At 37.6% G+C, this 20,784-nt stretch overlaps 1 pseudogene; it reads right to left on the reverse strand.

Moving 5' to 3' along the window:
• Positions 1-216: 216 nt before the first annotated feature.
• Positions 217-9,547, reverse strand: LOC125341344 (annotated as a pseudogene).
• Positions 9,548-20,784: the final 11,237 nt, after the last annotated feature.

Raw genomic sequence — 20,784 nt, forward strand, 5'->3', positions numbered from 1 at the left:
GGTAAACAGGAAGAACTAATAATATACAGAATAAAATTCAAATTTAAATGGCTCAGGTCACAACTAATGACATTACCATAACTGGAGAAATTAGTAAGAGTCAGTTATTCATAGAAGGGATTCCAAAACCATAAACTAGTATCAGATGGTAAAAAGGGAGTAAAGATTTAGTATAGACCTTCTATACATTTGATCAAACCTGTAAGTTTCGTCTTACTAGGACTTATTTCTCCCAGTGTGTTTTTTGTCCCGGAAGCCATGCAGACAGTTTCTGTCTGGCCTTAAGAAGATGATGTAGCACTTGGGGGCAAAGATGCAACCCAGGAGACCTGCACTGGAAGCCAAGATGCAGAAGACCTCCACAGCCACCATGACCTTCCCCTTGGCACTGTGGTAGACAGGCAGGAATGTGAGCCACACACTGCAGAACACCAGCATGCTGAAGGTCAGGAACTTGGCTTCATTGAAGGTGTCAGGCAGGTTCCTGGCCAGGAAAGCCACAGTGAAGCTGGCCAGGGCCAGGGAGCCAAGGAATCCCAAGACACAGTAGAAGGCAGTGAGGGATCCCTTGTTACACAGGATGATGAGTTGGCCATGTTCAGAGTGGGCATCCATGTCAATGAAGGGAGGAGAGGTTCCCAGTCAGAGTCCACAAAGAGTCACCTGGATAAGGGTGCAAATGGGAACGATGAAGTTAGGAGCCCCTGATACCAGCAGCCACCGCATCCTTCTTCCTGGAGAAGTGACTTTGAAGGCCAGAATCACAGTTATAGTTTTGGCCAGGACAGCAGAAATGGCTACAGTGAATGCAACTCCAAATGTCATTTGCTGCAGCATGCAGGTGACTATGTTGGGGTGGCCAATAAAGAGCAAGGAACAGAAAAAACAGAAGATGAGGGAGATGAGCAGGATGTAGCTAAGAGCCTGGTTATTAGCCTTGACAATGGGGGTGTTCTGATGTTTCACAAAGACCCCAAGAACAATTGCTGTGAGTGCAGATAAGCAAAGAGCCATGCAGGTCAAGGCCATCCCCAAGGGTTCGCCATAAGCCAGAAAACTTGCAGCTCTTAGGAGGCACTGGTTTCTCTCTGTGTTGGCATAGTGATGATCTGGGCATTTCACACACTGCTCTATATCTGATGAGGAAATACAATAGCCATGAGTAACTTAAAAAAATTTAGGAAATCTCTACATGAAGATAGTTTTACCATGTCAATATTTAAAAGCATAAAGAAAACATTACCAAGTATTACCAGCTATTATCTTTATTTATTTTTCATTAGTTCATGCTCTCACATGCATTCCCACACTCTATTTTTTAATCTAATTGAAACATTTTTACCCATAATAACTATTGTTAACATTATTTATTGCCATTTCTAATTTCCTAACAGTTTTCTGAACCCCTTTATGCTGCCATAGTAATTCTCAACCTTGTTTTCACTCTTCAAACCACTCATCCAAAATTGTAGATAGTAACACTTCCACTCTCCTGTACTTTTCTTTCCAATATAAATAGAAGCCTTGTTGCCCTTCCTGGCAGTTGTTATATTTGTCACTGCTATGCACATGAAAAGCAGTGTCAAACAGAGAATCAACTCAAACTTTAAAGCGCTGAAGTCACTCTATGCACAATTCTGTCTGCTTCCTTCACCAAACCCAACCCACAACAGGTGCTCCATTGTAAGAACAGTTCTAAACACTAGTAAATAAAGACATGCAAGATGGCTGAGTTTTTTTGAAGTCTAAAGGTAATTTGGAGGATACGGAGACCCTGTACTTGAAAAATGCTTTTCACTTATTATGATAGAAGTTAAACTTACATGATTGAGTAGCTGAATGCACATTCATACAACAAACTAGAAAAAAGATCCTATACATAATTCAGAGCCTGTGATTTTTTTAGTTCATTGAGCAGTATCATTCATTGTCACAATTAGACTACTAATTGAAGGAGGCTGCAATTCTTGCACTAGAAGAGAGTATGAATTACTCTCTAAACATGAACTCACCAGTCCCATTGGCCATCTCATTCTCTGAGCAAGGAGTGCAATCAAAGCAACAGGCAGCCTTCCCCTCCTGAGGGGATTTCCTGAATCCAGGGCCACAACTTTCACTGCAGAAAGATTGAGGAGGCTGAAGAAAATTACATAAGTGTCAGTCACTGTTCAGATTTCTACCTGACACACCAAAAATTCCGTGTTTTTTTATAGGATTATTAGGCTTAGTATTTCTATGCACATAAATCTAGTCAGTTAAGTGAATGCTGTTATAAATCCCCCATCATGTCATAAACAGCTTTAAAGCTACAGCCTTGATCTCTACCTATTCTCTTGAACTGCTGAGAAATGTAAGACCTTTAAAAGGTGGAGGTTAACAGTGAGAAAGTAAGTCCTGTCAGCCCTTCAGAACTTCCTTGAATTCATGTCATTATTATATGTTGTCTTCTACTCATCTGAGACATTATGAGGAGAGAGGAGAAAGAATCTCTTTGCAGCTTTGTAAGTATGCTGTATGTAAAGACAAGACCTCTCTTTTATAGTGTTAAATGAACTCCAGGCCTACCATATCTTCTTATTTTCCCAGTGGCCATAATGTGAGAGTCTTCTTCTCACATAGTCTACATCATTTATTCCTCTCACCAAAGATGCTTAAGTAGCACAACAACTAACCATTGAAGAAAACTTCCACGGAACGGAGCCAAATATACCTTTTAAACACATCAAGATATTGATTTCTTTGGTACATTATCAGAGCATAGAAACCTGGTAAGAAAAAAATGTCATTTATATTTTATGATGGCATTCTGTGTAAACATTTAGAAACACTGCTAATTTTTTATGCTAATCCTGGGGTTTGAACTTAGGATCTGGACACTGTCCTGGAACATGTTTTTTCCTCAAGGTTAACACTACCACTGGAGCCACGGCTCCATTTGAGCTCCATTTGTGGTAGTTAATTGAGATAAGTTCCTCACAGAATATTCTTTCCTTTGGGATTTAAACTGACCTGTAATGTTAGATCTGAGGACATCAGCCTTCTGAGAAGATAGGATTATAGGGATGAGCCAACATTGCCTACCCCTGTTAATTTAGTCTGTTCCCTTTGTATGTAAGAGTCACTTAATACAATTTCTTAAGTTGGAAATATTTAAATGTGCAATACCAAGTTGTTAATATGTACATAGGATATAAATGTGTGTGTGTTTCTGTGTGTGTGTGTGTGAGTGTGTGTGTGTGTATGACAGAATTAAGGCTTAAACGCAGGGCCTGAGCTTTGTATCTGGGCTTTGTTGCTTAAGGCTGGCACTTCAAATCTTGATCCACAGCTCCCCTTCCAATTTTTTGAAAGTTAACTAGATAGAACTGCTTAAAGATGATACCCATATCTTAGCCAACTAAATAGCTAGTATTAGAGGAATAAGTTGGCAGAACCCAATCATGCATAAATATTAAGGGTAAATTTTGCTTACTTATATGTCCATAAAGTCAATACAGTTAGAGCCAACATACCTCTATAGATTCTATGGCCCACTCGACCATATCTTCAGAAAAAGACAGTTGATGACCATGTAGAGTATTTGGATTAAACTTTCCTACATTCACCTCAAGTTGAAGACCTTCTGGAAAATTCCAAATGTTCAAAATGTCATATTCTGCCTCCAATGTCTTTTGCTCATGCAAAATGACTTCATCTCCAGCTGGATTGTGAAATTGGATGTTCTTCAGAAAAGGGTGCAACTGAAAGAGATACACCATCTTATGGTGAAAAACATCCCGGGTTAGCACTGAAAACCTGAACTAAGTAAAGCTCTTGACTGACTTTAATTTCTGCTTCAAAATTCAAATGTGAGTATAGCAGAGAGATCTAATGAACTATCACAGAAAAAAAATTATATGGAGGAATAAAAACAATCTTTTTAAATCCTGGTCACTCAGCAAAGAAGCAGAAGGCTTCTTTTCAAAAGAAACTGATTCCATGTAAATAGTCATGAATGAGAGAATTCTCATTTTCCTAGCTACAGTTTTCACAATAATAAATTTTATGAATGCTTACAGTTTCATATTTATACAATTTTAATAGGTAAAGCAGAACTAAGCTAGAGCACTTATCAAAGTTATGGATAATTCTGGTTTACCAGGTCTCATTTTGCTCTTGCTTAATAAACTCATAGAGAAAAGTTAAACTTACAGTTTTCAAAATATTAGCTACGAGCTTGTTGAGGTTATTTGTAACTAAAAATACATAGAAACACGGAATATATTTTGTCCTTTCTACTTGCCTACATTTCCTTATAGTGTTCCTCACAGACATTTAAGCAAGTATAATTTACTGGGTTTTAGAAAGATATCAGAAATATTTCATTTCATACAATTAAAAAAAGAAAACCTCTAGGAAGTGACTTTCCTCATGGTATATACCATCCAAAACAGAAGGCCTTACCTGTGCAGGAGAAGGCACCATTCCTTTTCTATTTCCCATTATTTGTACTTCTGTTTGATGAAGAAGCATCTCATTGAGGGCCTGGGCTACAGCATGCACAGCATTGTATATATTGTAACTATGTCCAGACATAGTCATGTCAAAGTTATGCCTAGGCAACCAATCCAAGGAGGCCTCATGAGGACAGTTCTCCCATGTTACACAGTCACACTCAGAATTTGAGCAATTAAAAGAGAGAAACCACAGCCGAGCAAGGAAAAAGTCTTCTGGGTATTTTAAAGGGTTAACTGCCTTGACAAAATCTGTGAATCCGGAAACATATGGGCAATGGTGTGAAAAAATGAGAGGGACATGGAATGAACCCAGAATGAAATATTTACTTCTTATAGTTAACTCCCACTGTGAGTTCAATATACAAACTTTTCCTTTTATTAAAAGTTGCTCAACACACATCATTAAATATAGTAGAGATTCATTATCTCCATATATGACAAAAACGTTTGCCAAAGATTTGTTTATCTGGTTGTAACGTGCCATGATTGTGAAGATATATGATACGGCGTGGTTTGGAATCACTAGCTCAAAGGCTACACAGACTCTGTTCTTGGCCATCTCTTCTTTCAATAAAGGAAGAATCCACAAGCCCTTCTCATCTTCTAAGGTAAACAGTCCCACCCAGTTCCAGCTGAAGTGAAGCAGTAAGGAGACCATGGCAGTAGCCATAGTTGTGTCCTCTGGGGCCATTTGATAGAGACCAAGGAATTTGTTATGGTCACTCAGGGCATGATCAAAAGGTCCAAAGGTAAGCTACAGGGAATGAAAATTGGACAGTTCATGAATGAGAAGATTTAAAACCATCACAATCTCAGTCATGATGTATATTAAATAACAATTAGAAGTCAGTGGAAAGTAAATTTTACTTTTAGTCTTTGAACAAAATGAATTATAAATTGTTTTAAATTATTGTACAACATTATCAATTAGTTTGGTACAATGATTCTTGGTCTTTGTCATAATTTCCAGCAGCTCTTGTCATCCATATCAACCCCATCACCTTACTTTCCTAGTTTCATTTTCACATGTGTACATTGAATCTTATATTGTAATTGTTCAACGTTCAACTCCTATTCCTCTGCCCCTTTCCAGGTCCCTTTAACATGTACCCTTGTCAGCCAAGATATGCTTCAGCTTTCTGGTATTCATTTTTTAAAATACTGTCTGTTAGTTGATCAAAGAACTTATATCATGAAATTCTACCAAGTTTACCATAGTTTGTGAGATTGGCCATATATATATATATATATATATATATATATATATATATATATATATATATATATAAATGGATATATTTGTTCCATACATCACATTTTCTTTGAGTAATTACTCCTTGATATCACAATATTTGATAGGTTCATAAGTCCAGTCTCTTCCTATCATTCTCTTCTAACACCCAAAGTGGCACCAAATTAAACATTTGTTCATATTCCCATACTCCTCCCACTGTCACCTGTGGAAACCTGTAGAGATTCAGCAGTGTCCCAATCTGGGCAGATATTATTCCTGATGGTCCTGTAAGTACGACTATAATCTTGTTGTCTCTCGTACAGTTGTAATTTGGAGTCTTGTACTCCCCAAATATGCAAATGAAGGGATTTTTAAATGGTGTCCAAGTTCCATATTGAACATCATAGATATCAAATCCCAGAGTCAAGTTATGCAAAATATCAGGGTTTTTGTTGATCTCTTCAATAGCAAAAGCCAAGGCCAAAACATACTGGTAGTTCTTGAAGATGAACCTGCATAATGAGCATAGAAATTCAGGAGAAGTGTTGATTTTAATGGATTAAATGCTTGTTTAGTTGCTACTATATGCTAATATGTGTATTGGCGCTAGGGAAGGGCAAAGGAATATCAAAGCGCAGAGACAAAGGATAAAAGGAAAACCAATGCAACAGCAATACTTACAAAGCTAGATGGTCTAAACCAACTGTACAACTCATGTGGGGGAAGGAAATGGGGAGGGGAAAAGCAGAGGAAAAATAAGTGAGGTGGTAACAAGGTGGATAAGAAATCTACACACTGCCTTATGTATAAAACTGTAAGCCCTCTGTACATCACTTTATCAATAAAGAAATAAATTTAAAATAAAAAATAAAATTTTTGTTTTAATATGTAATGACAGAATTTAAAAATTACAATGTACACAGGATTAAAATATAAAATATCTAAACAGAAAAAGTTAAATTTTTCACCATGACATTTATACAAGCTCTCACAAGTGAAATGCATATGGATTCTCTAGATTCTCTAAACAAGTATGGAAATGGAACCAAGGTTGCATAATACCAGGATATGTGTCTTTTTCCCCAACAGATGACTCCACATTAGAGTATATGAAGCAAGCAGAGCATGGTTAAATGTAAAAAATATAAATTGTCCACCAAGATTAACTTGCAAAGGTATCTTCCCGAAGTGAGGTAAAGGATAAAGGCATAAAGATATTCTAAGACTAACATAGTTAAGAAAAAATATCTCCATCTGACCTGTTCTACAACAATGCTAAAGTCTTTTAATCCTTTGCACAGAGGCTATGAATGAACAATAAAGACATAAAAATATGTAATACTTATTAGTAAGTAGCTATAAAAGCAAGCTAAGGATGTTCTAATATTTTAAATGCAGTAGCCAAATCATACAAATAATCCTTATAAATGGAGACACATGTTTAATATAACTATGTTTACTAATGAATACAGAACCATGTAAAATTGGTTGTTCAATATCACTATCAATGAGAGGAATACAATGACGTTTCTGTATTCATTTGTGTGTCTTAAATGTTTTATCTTCAAATATTAAACAAAAATTTTCATTGGAAATAAATGAAAATATTTAATCCTCACATTTCTGTACATTTACCTATGTACATATGATCATATCCCTCTGTTACTTGTGTGTGCATTTTCTCTTTTACTTTCATCCTCATCATCCTGGATAGTTGTCATCATTCCATAATAGCTTGTTGTAATCTATTTTGAGCCCCCTAAGTATCAGAAAACGTATAACAGTCAAATGAAAACTCATGACCCAAACACTCTACTATTGAGCTCACAAAATAACCATTGAGGACTCTAATAGGACAGAAAGTGGACAAAACTTCAGTAAACCTAGATAACATGCTACATGATGGCAATGAGAAGATGTGATCTGTCAACAATGACTGGGAATAGAAATCCAGGAAATTCTATCAAGAGGAGCCAGAGTGGCTGAATGAATAAAAAAATAAAATTAAAAAAACTAGGCCAAGCAATACATTGATTCCAAGAAACTTACTTCCTTGCCAATGGCCTCCAATTTAACAGAGATAGACACTAAACAAGAAGGTTAATTGCATAAGAGCACTGAATCCTGTGTAAAGGCTATGGTAGCTTACCACCACCTTCACTGTAGAATTTTAAGAGCCTGCTCAAGAAAAGCAGCAATGGGTTTGAACATCTGAACCAGCCACAGTGAGATGCAGAGAAAATTCACCACAGCGTGGGAAATTCTGAAACAACACTGGGAACCATGAGTACCCCCACTAAGAACATCTCCCTCTTGGAGAACAGCATCTGGCTGCCAACCTCTTTCCCCAGTAAGCACTGCACCATTTTTGGAATGTGGCAAAGAGACCACCCAAGAACCTGGCTGGAAACACATGGATTAGATCATTCATCTTTTCTTAACAACCTAGCTATTTCTCAGTTGTTCTGAGAGTGGGAATCTGGGTAACAACCACACTCCCACATTAGGAATGCTTCAGAATTCAATTGTGTCCCAGGCCCCTGCACTCAAACAGTGGAGAACCAAATATACAAACATCACAGATATCTCCTATCTGTGAACTAACAGATTCCACCAGTGCTACCTTGACCATGACTACAAGGACAGCTCCAAAGCTCAGCAACAAAAGTAGAAACTCCACTAAGTACTGTATAAAAATTAAGAAACCTTGTCATATCATCAGTGGATGTAGAGCTGTGTCAAATGACTCACCTTCTGATTCCTAATTGCAGTGGCCCACTTATCTACAAGAAAGACTTTGGGGATAAATATTACTACATGTAGTCTGTAGCATGCATAAAAGATTAAAAGTTTACTAACCAGACCATAGTTTTCTTCATATCTGTAGGTAACAAAAATATCCATTGGCTGAAACTATACTACTCAATGTGTCTATATTAGCACAGAGAGAGAGAGAGAGAGAGAGAGAGAGAGAGAGAGAGAGAGGGAGAGAGAGAGAGAGAGAGAGAGAGAGAGAGAGAGAGAGAGAGAGAGAGAGAGAGAGAGAGAGAGAGAGAGAGAGAGAGAGAGAGCAGAGACATCAGAGCCTGGATACTGTCCTTGAGCTTTTTTGGTTAAAACCAGCACCCTGCCAACTTGAGCCACAGCTCCACTTCCAGCTTTTGGCTGGATAATTGGAGATAAAAGTCTTACAGATGCTCATGCCCAGGCTGGCTTCAAATCTCTATCCTCAGATATCATTCTCAAGTATTTAGGATTACGATCATGAGCCACCAGCCTACAATAAGAATGTTTAATCAGTGTCATCAAATTTAAGTGTTAACAAAGAAAATTTCTCAGAGCACTAGCTCGGGAGGAAAGAAATATGCCTGCAGCCATTTAGTATAAAACTCATGCTGCTTACTCAGGTGTTTGTAATCACTTTATCCTCTGCAGTGACAGCTGGGATTGTGAAGATAGAGGTATTCTGGAATAAAGTGAAGAACTTGCATCCCTGGAAAGAAAAAGCTACATGGAAGGAAACCAGAGTCCTCTCCTACAAGCAGACAGCAATTACTGAACAATGGATGCAAAAGAAAATCATGAAACTGAGAGTTTCTGGTGCTATAGGGATGGGCAGTCAGGGTACAGAAGATAGAGAATATTGATGTGCACACCCAAGTTGCCTCTGTTATTGTCCATCCTGAGAACAAAAACAGTTCATGGGCATAAAATACTGAATCTGAGTCACTTACGGCCTGTTCTCTTGTTGCCTGGAAGCATCGTTATTGCTTCGATCTGTTCCCAAAGTGTAGAGAGGGAAAAACCCAGAAATCATCGCGTGTCCATCCATGTGTGCTCGGTGCTTCATTGTGGAAATGCAGCTAGTGCCTGCCAAGGACCTGACTGGGAGAGGAAACTGGAGAAGAAAGAGTGTGAAAGTTAAAGGGCACATCCCTGAAACATTTACCAAGTTGAAATTCTGGCTGGAAGTTATGCCCATAGTGGTAGGTTTTTATATTCTTTGTATTTGTCGTCTTATTCACAGATGTACACTATATGGCACCTTCTTTCATTGAAGCCTTTTGTGAGTACTTAGGAAGAATGTGTAACACTCTTCCCTGGGGCTCTCCATCTGTGGTCTTGAATCCAGGAGAAAAACATGGGTTGGAAAACATGTTTGCAGATTCTCCTTCTTCATCTCAGGTGCCATGATTCTCCCCAAGATGACAGATAGTGAGGCCCCAGGGATGAAGTTACTTGGATATATTTGGTCCAATACCTGTGTTACGAACCTATTTGTCTGAAAGCTATTCTGGATGATGAAATTGGATTGCATCAGAGGGTTCCATGTAAGGGGCCACAGAGAAATGCACAGAAAACAGTGTATGCTAGTGAGATGTTAGACAGTTATTATGGCATCACACCCAGAGGATCTCCTCACAAACCTAATGCCCATAACAGCTACAGAACATCACTAGTTGATCCAAGCAGGTTTCAAGTGCAGAGGCCTCTACAAATTCATCCCTTCACTATTGTCCAACAATTTGCATTCTTAACTTTAAGCTTCAAAATGTTCATTTTTCCTCAACATGCTAACATAGATCAAGATTTTTTTCCCATGTTGCACTGGTCTGAGCACATGTGGTAATGGAGATAATACTTCTCTATCACAAGCCTCAATGAACATCAAAATCAACTCTATGGTTTCTGCTCGTCAAAGTATGGTAGAACCAAATTCCATGCACAGAGCTCAAAGGCCCTGGAGAAGAGACCTAATCCAGATCAGTGAAGGTATGCTGTATAAGGCTTCAGTGTTGCATGCACATTATACTGATCATCATGCACTAGGTATCTGAAATGATGCATCACACTATAAATGAAGAACTAAAAAGCATATGTACTTTGAAAGATCAGAAGGAAAAAAAAACTTCCTAATAATCTTGCCACTCATCTACTATACTTGCATACTCATTATATTATACAGGATTTTATCACTTATTATTAAGTTCTTAGTAGCACATGATAGCTGTCCGAAGGGTTTATTTAGACACATTACACCTATGCATGCAGAGGACCTCAATCTTACAATGTAGTGGAACCGATTCATATCATAAATTTATTTATAGTTTCATGAGGAATGTACAGACTGATTTCCATCATGGATAAGTAAAATTATCATGAACCCCATCAATAGTAGTCTCCCACCCATACTAGAATCGGAATTTTGCATGTCTATGTACTTTATTTCATAAATTTGAAGATTGTTTTAAAGTTTTACTCTCAGTTACTATAGTTTCTTAGGATATGTTTTCATCGCATTTGTTCTATTTACACTCACTGAGATTCTTGAATATGTGATTTATATCTTTTGCACACTTTGGGATACTCATCAGTTTTTAGATACAATCTCTTCAAATACTCTATTTTCTCCATTTGGTCTTCCACAATACACAAATTGCACAAATATTTGATCATTTTATGGAGTCTATTATTTTCTTCTGATTTTTCGTGGCACTGAGCTTAGAGCTTCATGTTCTCTAGAAATTGTTCAATCCCTCAAGCTATATGCGTACCAATTTTGCATACAGTTTTATTTTCAGATGAAATCTAGCTCTCTTGTGCAGGCAGATTTCAGGTCCTACTTCAGGTTAGTGAGTAGTTGGGAATAAAGGTGTGTATTACCATGTCCAACCTTCGTATTTTTAATTTTGTTCTCAGTGATCTACTTGATACATGTATTTTGGCTGCTTTTAAATTTAGGCTCATTTTATATTACCTGAATTTCTTATACTAGATTGTTTACATAGTTCTTTCTAGAAATTACATTTCTCTGCTTAAATTCTTTTCATTAAATTTCATTCTGTACACATTTTATTTATTTAGAATAGCTATTTCATTATATTGGTAATTCCAATCCTCGGGATACCTATAGCTCTACTACTGTTTTCTTAATTATATGCCACATTTACCTATTTATATGGCATTGTAAATTTACTCTGGCCCTGGGGTTCAAAGACCTCTGGAAGCTGAAATAGACATGTTTTCTCCAGACAAAACACATGTCTCCAATTTCAGGCAGGAACACAGAAGGAATATTCACATATTCTCATCATAGATGGAGCTGGAATGGAGAATGGGCTATTATTTTAGGTTGGTCCAGCTCGAATCTGGCCCATAGTGTATTGAGGATGAGCCAGCAGTATTCATTTCATACTTACCCCCTTCTGACTTGAGATCTACTCAATAGTGTAATAACCTGAGGGGCAGAAGCCCCTCCCCACGTTGGCGTGATTGCCACGCCCCACTGCGGAAGAAAAAGGAGACCCCGCCCCACGCTGAGGGGACAGAAACCTCCACCTCCCGACTTCTGGCGCAGGGAGATAAAGAAGGCAGGACTTCCAGAGGAGGAAAAAAAAAAGGAGAAAGAGCAGGATGACTAGAGAGGAGGAGAGAGTTAAGCAGAGCAGGGAGGAGAACATAGCCCGCCTGAGGAGAGCAGAGCGGCAAGCCATACTGGCGGGCAGGAGGAAGAGGGCAGAGCTGAACCAGATGCAACGGCGGAGCAGGCAGAGCCAACCAAAGCCTTAGGCCTGAGGAGGATTCTTAGGCCTGAGGCCTGAGGGAGAGTCTGAAGCCTGAGGCCGGCAGAGAAGGCTAAGGCCTGTGGGGAGGCTTGAGTTTTAAAGCTTGAGGAGAGGCGAGGCCTACAGGAAGGAAGCTTGCTCCTCTGGAGGTTTGGAGATTTGGTGGCCGGGAGGCTGAAGTGGTTAGAAATTAAGGTGGAGATTCGGAGTTCAGGGCAAGAGAGGTCTCAGGTCTGGAATCTGGGTAACTAACCCAGGACAAGGTAGTCACAGGCAGGCATTAGGGGGTGGAGGGTGGCTCTGGTTCCAGGTTTTAGATTGTAAATAAAATCCCTTCCTACCTTAAGTTTGCCCCCATGCATTATTCTCACTCTCAGAATACAACAAATAGAAGACTGTGGAACTCTCCCTCCAGCTGTCCAACTTGAAGGTGGTAAATGTGAAAGCAGTTGCAGGATTCACATCAAGACTGCTCTGGACTTTGTAACTACAAGAACTTTGTAACTATGAAGACATTACCTCAGATGTTGGCCGACTGTGGGAAGGGGTGAACGCTGATGTCATAGTGGTTACTACCTTCTCTCAACTGCTTTGAGCAACCACACTATGCATTCACTATGGTGTTCTCAGCACAAATAATACAAATATCTGCTATGTCAGTCCCTATTACTCTTTTTCTGATACCAGTATGATAAAGAAATCATAGTAAATTGAAGATAAAGTAACCGGTGAGACTATTTTAATAAAATTATTCTACCTGAAACTATACTTTAGTCATGACCCAACATTATAATCTCCTTATAGAAAGTGGCCAGAAAGAACCCTTCTCTCGCCAAGATGAAAGTCATGGAAAAACCTCTGGGAACCTTAGAAGATGAAGCAAACAACCAGGAATATAAAGGAGAAGAACAAGAACTTTAAGAATGGCATCAATGGAAATGGTAGTCTGAATTTGGAGGGATAATGTTGGGGTACTTTACTTATTTTATTCATAACTGCCCTTTGAAATGGCTAAAGATAGAACAGATCCCACAACTTTTCTAAAATAGTGAAATATAGATTTGAAAACATATTTATCCCCTGTTTATAAGGAACCGACATTTGTCGAGGTAAAAATTCATCTAGACCCATCAGCACGATATCACATTTTAAGGATGAAGGCCAGGGGCATATAATGACTTCACACTACTTGACTAAACTGGAGACAAAACCCATAATCATTAAAATGTAATTTTTTAAATGCCGATGAATATGCTGCGTGAAATGACAGCTTATTTATATTCCAAATGTAAATCACTAAATTTGCTAGCATTGGCTCTCTTATACCTTCTTAGGAATGAAGTCTGCAAGCCAGGTGCTCATAATTTGCGTTTATAATCCTAACTACCCAGGAAGGGGAGATCTAAAGACAAAAGTTCAAGGCATATTGGGGAAGGAAAGTCCACAAAATTCTTTTATAATTTTTTTTTTTCCAGAGCTGAGGACTGAGCTTGGGGCCTTGTGCTCACCAGGCAGTCACTTTTCCACTGACCTAAATCCCAGCCCCTCAACAAAAGTCTTGAACCACCAAAAATCCGGAAGTGGAGTGGTGGCTCAAGTGGTAGAGCACCAGAAGGATTAAGCAAAAATGTTAAGGGATAAAACTTAGATCTTAATTGCAAGCACCTGTACTGGTACCAAAAAAAAAATGAATTTTACTATTGAATATACTGAATGTAATGTTTGTGTTCCGTTGGGCATATATGCCTCATATGCACTAACAACAATAAATACTTATTTTTAAATGAGAGATGATAGCTGTATTATCAAAGCAGTTTCTCTGAAAGCAACCTTGAAAGAATTTAGAACTAAACAACTCATCTTAATTCTGAGTTAGTGTCTATCAATTACAAAAATATTGAATGGGGTTTAGATATACATTTTTTTTTTGCCAGTCCTGGGGCCTGAGCACCATCCCTGGCTTCTTTTTGCTCAAGGCTAGCACTCTGAAAACTTGAGCCACAGTGCCACTTCTGGCTTTTTCTTTATATGTGGTGCTGAGGAATCAAACCTAGGGCCTCATGTATACGTATATGAGGCAAGCACTCTTGCCACGAGGCCAAATTCCCATCCCCTGGTTTAGATATTCTTATGACAAAAGGAAGGCACAACATTCAAAAGAATCACTCATTTTCCAACAATAATCCATTAAGTAGAGTGATGGAAGATAAAGCCCTCTGATTACATGTGCCTGTTATTAAAATGTTCAAGCTTTTCCCATTAGATTTTTCCCTTTTTTTAAACTCTAACTGCTAAGTAATTGTAGAAAGAGTTTAGAATTCCAGAAGTGTGTTGGGAATACAATGCTTCTTGGAAAAATGTCACCTTTCCTTTATTCATCCACATTTTCCCCTTCCATCCCTAACTACAAATTACATAATGTACATTCAATACAATGATTGAACTGCTTGCCCTTCTACTTTACATATCTCTGCTTCCATTTTGCCCCCCAACATGTTTCCATTTCCTGATATCCATTATGTTTAACTGAACTTCAGATTTTCAAATGAGATATGCCTTTGGTTTCATCACACAAGTGTAACAAACTATAGTCAGTTTGCAAACTGTATTTGTTCACATATTTCATTGCATTCTAGATCTGAATTCCACTTTTGAGAGCAAACGTGTGCTATTGTCTCCGCAGCCTTGCTTGCCTCACTTTACATGAAAAATTTTAGGTCCATCAATTTCCATGCAGTTGATCTATTATTCTCTCTAATGAATATATAAATTTCATCATGAATATGTACCTTGATGCATATTTATGTTGTAGAGTATTTGGGCTGTTTCCACAACTTGGTTATTGTGAATGCGGATACAGCATTTCTTTAAAAACTACACACATACAAACACCCCCTGTTCTGCCAGCCTTAAGTGGAGACACATAGAGTACTATACCCTGGCCATGAGTTCAAGCCTCACTAGTTGCACATAAAGTAAAAATTAAGAAAATGAGCATACTGAAAAAAGATACACACTCCCATGCCAAGTGCAACTCATTTTTAAAGAGTGTCAAAGATAAAATCATTTTTTATGCTTCTCCTTGATAGTTTGATCAAGATCTCATAGGACCTGATCTTGGTTCAGGTGGAAGAGAAGAATGCTGTATTTTAACCATGTGCCTCTATTGTCATCTTCCCACCACCTCCATAGTTATAGTCTTAAAGTGTCTTCAGGTATTAGAACTTTTGCCCAGGCAGGAAAACCCATGGGGCCCTTCAGTTTAGCACAAAAACAAATCAAAATATACAAAATACTGTAGTTCAAGTGATAGAAAATCACTTGAGCAAAAATGCCCAGGAACAGTGTTTATGCTCTGAGTTCAAACCAATTTTTGCCTGAATCTGCTTTGAATTGACATCCTCAGATGTCAACTTCCTGAGTAGCTAGGATTACAGATAGGAACCACTGGCAAGTAAAAGATTTTTTTTGTTTTTATGTAATATAAACAAATAAGTACTAACACCTAGATGCAACCATGTTTGATTTGCAACACCTGGAGAAAGAGACATCAGAAACAACATAAATGTACCTCTTGTATTCCTCTCTAATTTCACTTTCCGATTTTATGTCCATCATTTTGTTCCACAGGACAGAAGATCAACATACTACTTCCCTCTCAAGGCAGTCATCTTCATTATATTCTGTCCTGGAGTTGTCAGGTGCAGATGGTATCAAACTGCTCTTATCATGGTCAATATTCCTTGCTCAGATTCGAGGGTTCTCCCTATCCTCTTCCCCTGAGAGAAGTGGGATGAGTATTATCTTCAGAGGAGCCAAGGATATCTAATTCTACCAACATAACCTGTTCCAGAGAAGACAAGAGTATGGGTAAATATGTAAAAAAAAATCTTAGTTCATTTGTAAAGCATGTATTTCTTTTTTAATTACTTTATTGTTTTAGAGGTGATATTCAGTTTTAGAGGTGATATGCAAATATTACCTTTACACAGTTCAGGTAATAAGTACATTTTCTATTCCTTTGGCTTAGTATCATCTGTTCCTTCATTCGCTCCCATTTCCCCCCTTCTGATCACTGACCACAAGTTGATTGACTCACTTTTATCAATTTCCAATGCAGCTGATGGCTATGCTACACTTTTTCCACCTGTTTTCCACTGATTCTGTATCTTCCTATCAGCTTTCCTCAGATGTTCACAGGTACACACCATATATAAGGTAAAGGATACAGTGTCTTCTGAAAACACAAACACAAATTAAGACAAAGTCCTTCGTTTCCTCATCTTTGGATTTCATTTCATTTTGTATATTATTTTATAGGAATATGAAGAGGTTCTTGGGTGTTACAGCCTGGTGATTATCTCCTAAGACTACCTTCTTTTGGACTTTGTGCATATGGTGTCTAGGACCCTGTATACTTTGTCATATCCTACTACATTTTAAATATAACTTCTGCGTATCATGTACAACACGTACTAATTTTGTCTTTAATCTTGGCTTATCTCGCTTAACATGAATTGTTCTGCTTCCATCCATTCCCTGTGAATGCCATTATTTTATCCTTTCTGTTGGTTGTATAATATTCTTTTGAATATAGGTATAATTCATTTATTGTTGGGCATTTGGGTTTTTGTGTCTTGTTATTATGGCTCTGTAGTCTAGCTTGAAATTGTTATTGTGATACTATCTGTAATGGTTTCTTAGGCCTAAAATTGCTATGCCTATTTTATCTCTTTCATTGTGCCATGTGGTTTTTCACATTTTTTCCCTCTTTTTCAGTGAAGAACATGGTAGGGATTTTATGGGGATTGCATTGAATTTGTATATCATTTTTTGCACTATGGCCATTTTCACAATATTGATTCTACCCCTCCAAGGACATGGAAGGCCTTTCCATTTCCTGGTTTTCCTTTTTTAGTTCTTTGTTTAGATTTTTACATATCTCCTAAATAGATCTTTTACATTTTTGGTCAGGTTAATTCCCGATTTTTTTTTTAGGCTATTGCAAATGATTTAATGATTTTCTCTTTCTGCTTGTACTTTGTTAGCATACAGAAAGGCTACTGATTTTTGTGGGTTAATTTTACATCCTGCCAAGTAGCTGAAGCAGTCAATTAGTTCTAGGAGTTTGGGAGTGGACTTTTCTGGATCCTCCAGGTATAAAATCATGCCATCTTCAAACAGGGATAATCTAATTTACTTCCCTATTTGGATAGCTTCAAGATCGTTATTATGCCTTATTGCTCTAGCTAAGAAATTCAGAAGTCTATTGAAGAACAGTGAATGGACACCCTTGCCTTGTTCCTTATTTTAGGGGAAATGGTTTTAGTTTTATCCCATTTAGCATGATATTGAATGTTCCTTCTATTTGTAATTTCTCTAGAGCTTTTGATATGAATGGATGCTGTACTTTGTGGAAGGCTTTTTCACAGTAGACATCCTCCACATCCTTGATTAAGTTCATCATGGGCATTTTTGCAGCCATTGCAAAAGGAATTAATTTCCTAATTTCAGCCTCTCCAATCTCATTGTTGGAACAGAGAAAAGCTACTCATTTTTATGGGTTTGTTTGATACCATTCTACTTTTCCAAATTTCAGATAATCACAAGTAACTTGGAAGTGGTGTCTAAGGGATTCCTTAAATATAGGCTCATGTCATGTGCAAAAAGGGAGGGTTTTACTTCTACTTTCCCTATTTGTATCCCCTTTATGTTTGCACCTTGCCTTATTGCATGAGATAGGCATTATAATACTGAATTGAAGAGGAGTGGAGTAAGCACACATCCTTGTCTTGTTCCTGGTTTTAGAGTATTGGTGTGAGTTCTGTTTTGAAGGCCTTATAGAATTTGGCTGTGAATCTGTCTGGACCTGGGTGTTCACTCGAGGTGTAGAGTTACTTCCTGATAAGCAGAAAACCCTGATTTCCAGTAGCACAAAAGCACAAAATTATATGAATGCTAAACATTACTTGAAATGTTTGAAAATCTGATAACATGGAATAGATACAGCACTTGTGATTAGAAGCAAACTTTACAACAGCTTCTTTTAGAATAGTCTAGATATTTTTTCTTTCTCTTCTTATTCCAGTTGTGGGGCTTGGACTCAGGGCCCGAGGACTGTCACTGAGTTTCTTTTTGCTCAAGACTCTCACTCTACCTCTAATGCCACAGCGCCACTTCCAACTTTTTTCTGTTTATGTGGTGCTGAGGAATCGAACCCAGGGCTTCATGAATGCTAGGCAAGAACTCTGCCACCTAGCCATACTCCCAGCCTAGAAGAGTGTAGATTTTGATTCTTTATTTCAAGTAGTAATTTACTACCGTGTTTCAAAACTATTGGCAGAAATCTTGCCTTACCCATTTTATGCTTCCATTTCTCTTTCATGTTATAGATGTTTATATTCTGAATGTCTATGTGCTACATTTAATGTTATTTCTGAAACCTCACCTCAACTATCACAATATACCATGGTTTTGTCCTGCTCAAAATAGAGGTGTACTCTCTTTGTTTGAATGACTAGTTTAAATTTACTGAAGAAGCTTCCTCAGTCAGTACTGATCTTCTGAAATAACAAACCCTCAAGTTTATCACTGTTGTGACTACTTTCAACGTGCTATGTGTAACTGTAGCTTCTATTATTGATGATCTTCTTGTATCCCCTTCCTGTGGTTGTACCTACAGTATCTCTGTATCTTATCTGAGTATATTGGAAACCGTGTATACTGGTATTAGAACTAGGAAATTGAAAGGGAATCCCAAAATTGAGAGACACAGGGTAAAAAAAAAAAAAGGACAAACAACTACAAAAGCAATATTTGCAAAACTGTTTAGTGTAAATGAACTGAACAACTCATTGGAGGGGAAAGGGAAAGGGGGAGGGGGAAGGGGGGAATGAGGGACGAGGTAACAAACAGTACAAGAAATGTATCCAATGCCTAACATATGAAACTGTAACCTCTCTGTGTATCAGTTTGATAATAAAAACTTAAAAAAATAAATTAAGAAAAAAAACAAAAAACAAACCCTCAAGTTTTAAAAATAGAATTACTAATCACTGATGAGTGGCTCAACCTTGTAATTCAAGCTACTAAGGAGGCTAATATTGGAGGATTGTGGCTGGAATCCAACCTTGGCAGAAAACAATTTAACAACCATATTTCCACCTTAACTTCCAAAAGCCAGTGAGGCTGGAGCAATGGGCAAAAACATAAAGTCTTTATCTAAGGGAAGGAGTAACAGGCTATCCGAAGTATCTATCTAAATACTATCTAATCAAAGTATCTACTAAAGTATACAAGGAATCAACTGAATATTTAATTTTGGGGTCACACCTGAATAGTGCAGAAAATACCGAAGGGAATGAGGCAATGTTTTTATAACTCATATCCAAACTTAGCAAATGCAAATATTTTTCCTACTCAAATCCTTTGATGAAAGTAATATTTGCATACTCAGCTTTAACCAACACAAATAAGCAATCAGTATATAGTTATTATGCTGATGATAGAATTGAAGTCATGAATTAATCTGTATGAATTAAGGGGATTAATGAAAATATTCAACAGTTGTTTTATAGATATTCCTTTAGATTTTTTACTTCCTATTCGGCTTGATGATGACCAATGACCATAAAACTCAAAAGAAGTATCATAGATACCTGGCAGAATGATAATATCTTTGGGTTCTTTCATGTTCATTTATTTATGTGTCTATCATTTGCTTCTCTGTTTAATTAGGAATGGGGAAATTGTTAGTTTCTGAGACACTTGTGACTGGAGAAGGAGAGGCTTACTTCCTTTCTTTGTATGGTGATTCAAAAAAACTTAGTGCACAGTCTAACCAATTCCAGGGTCCTAGCAAACAACTTTCTATGATGCTTGAAGACATTAGCAGATCAACATCCAGGTAGTTATTTTATTCAAATAATGTTATGGCCTCTACTGAGATAAGACCAATGAGTAAATAGAAGAAAAAAGGATCTATTACTTGGGTTCATGACTTATCAAAAGTACTAAGCAGTTCATTAAAACATTAGTGGGTTCTAAGCAAATAAAAGTGAATGTTCTAGAAAATCAAACAAGAAATGATGATCTTTAAAAGATCATAGAAGAGGCTCAGTACTGGTGTTTTGCTTCTGTAATCCTAGCTACTCAGGAGGCTGAGATTTGAGGATCATAGTTTAAAGCCAACAGGAAAATTCATGACCTTCTTATCTACAGTTAACCAACATGTCAGAAAATGGTTCAAGTTGTAAATAGCTAACCTTAATTTAAAAACCTTACAAACAGTGGTGACCAGACCGAGTCCAAGCCACAGTGCTGTCCCATCATAGTTATTAGAATAATAAAATGATACATATTCTGTACAAAAACACCAACCCGATTATTCATGGACCTATTTTATTGTTTGTGAATCCTTCAGATAGTCTGATGTTTTTAACTTGTTCTAGGCAAAATGAGAGTGATGGGATGTTACTTTCGTGATGCA

The sequence above is a fragment of the Perognathus longimembris genome, chromosome 24 (assembly GCF_023159225.1).
Source record: "Perognathus longimembris pacificus isolate PPM17 chromosome 24, ASM2315922v1, whole genome shotgun sequence".
Lineage (NCBI taxonomy): Eukaryota > Metazoa > Chordata > Mammalia > Rodentia > Heteromyidae > Perognathus > Perognathus longimembris.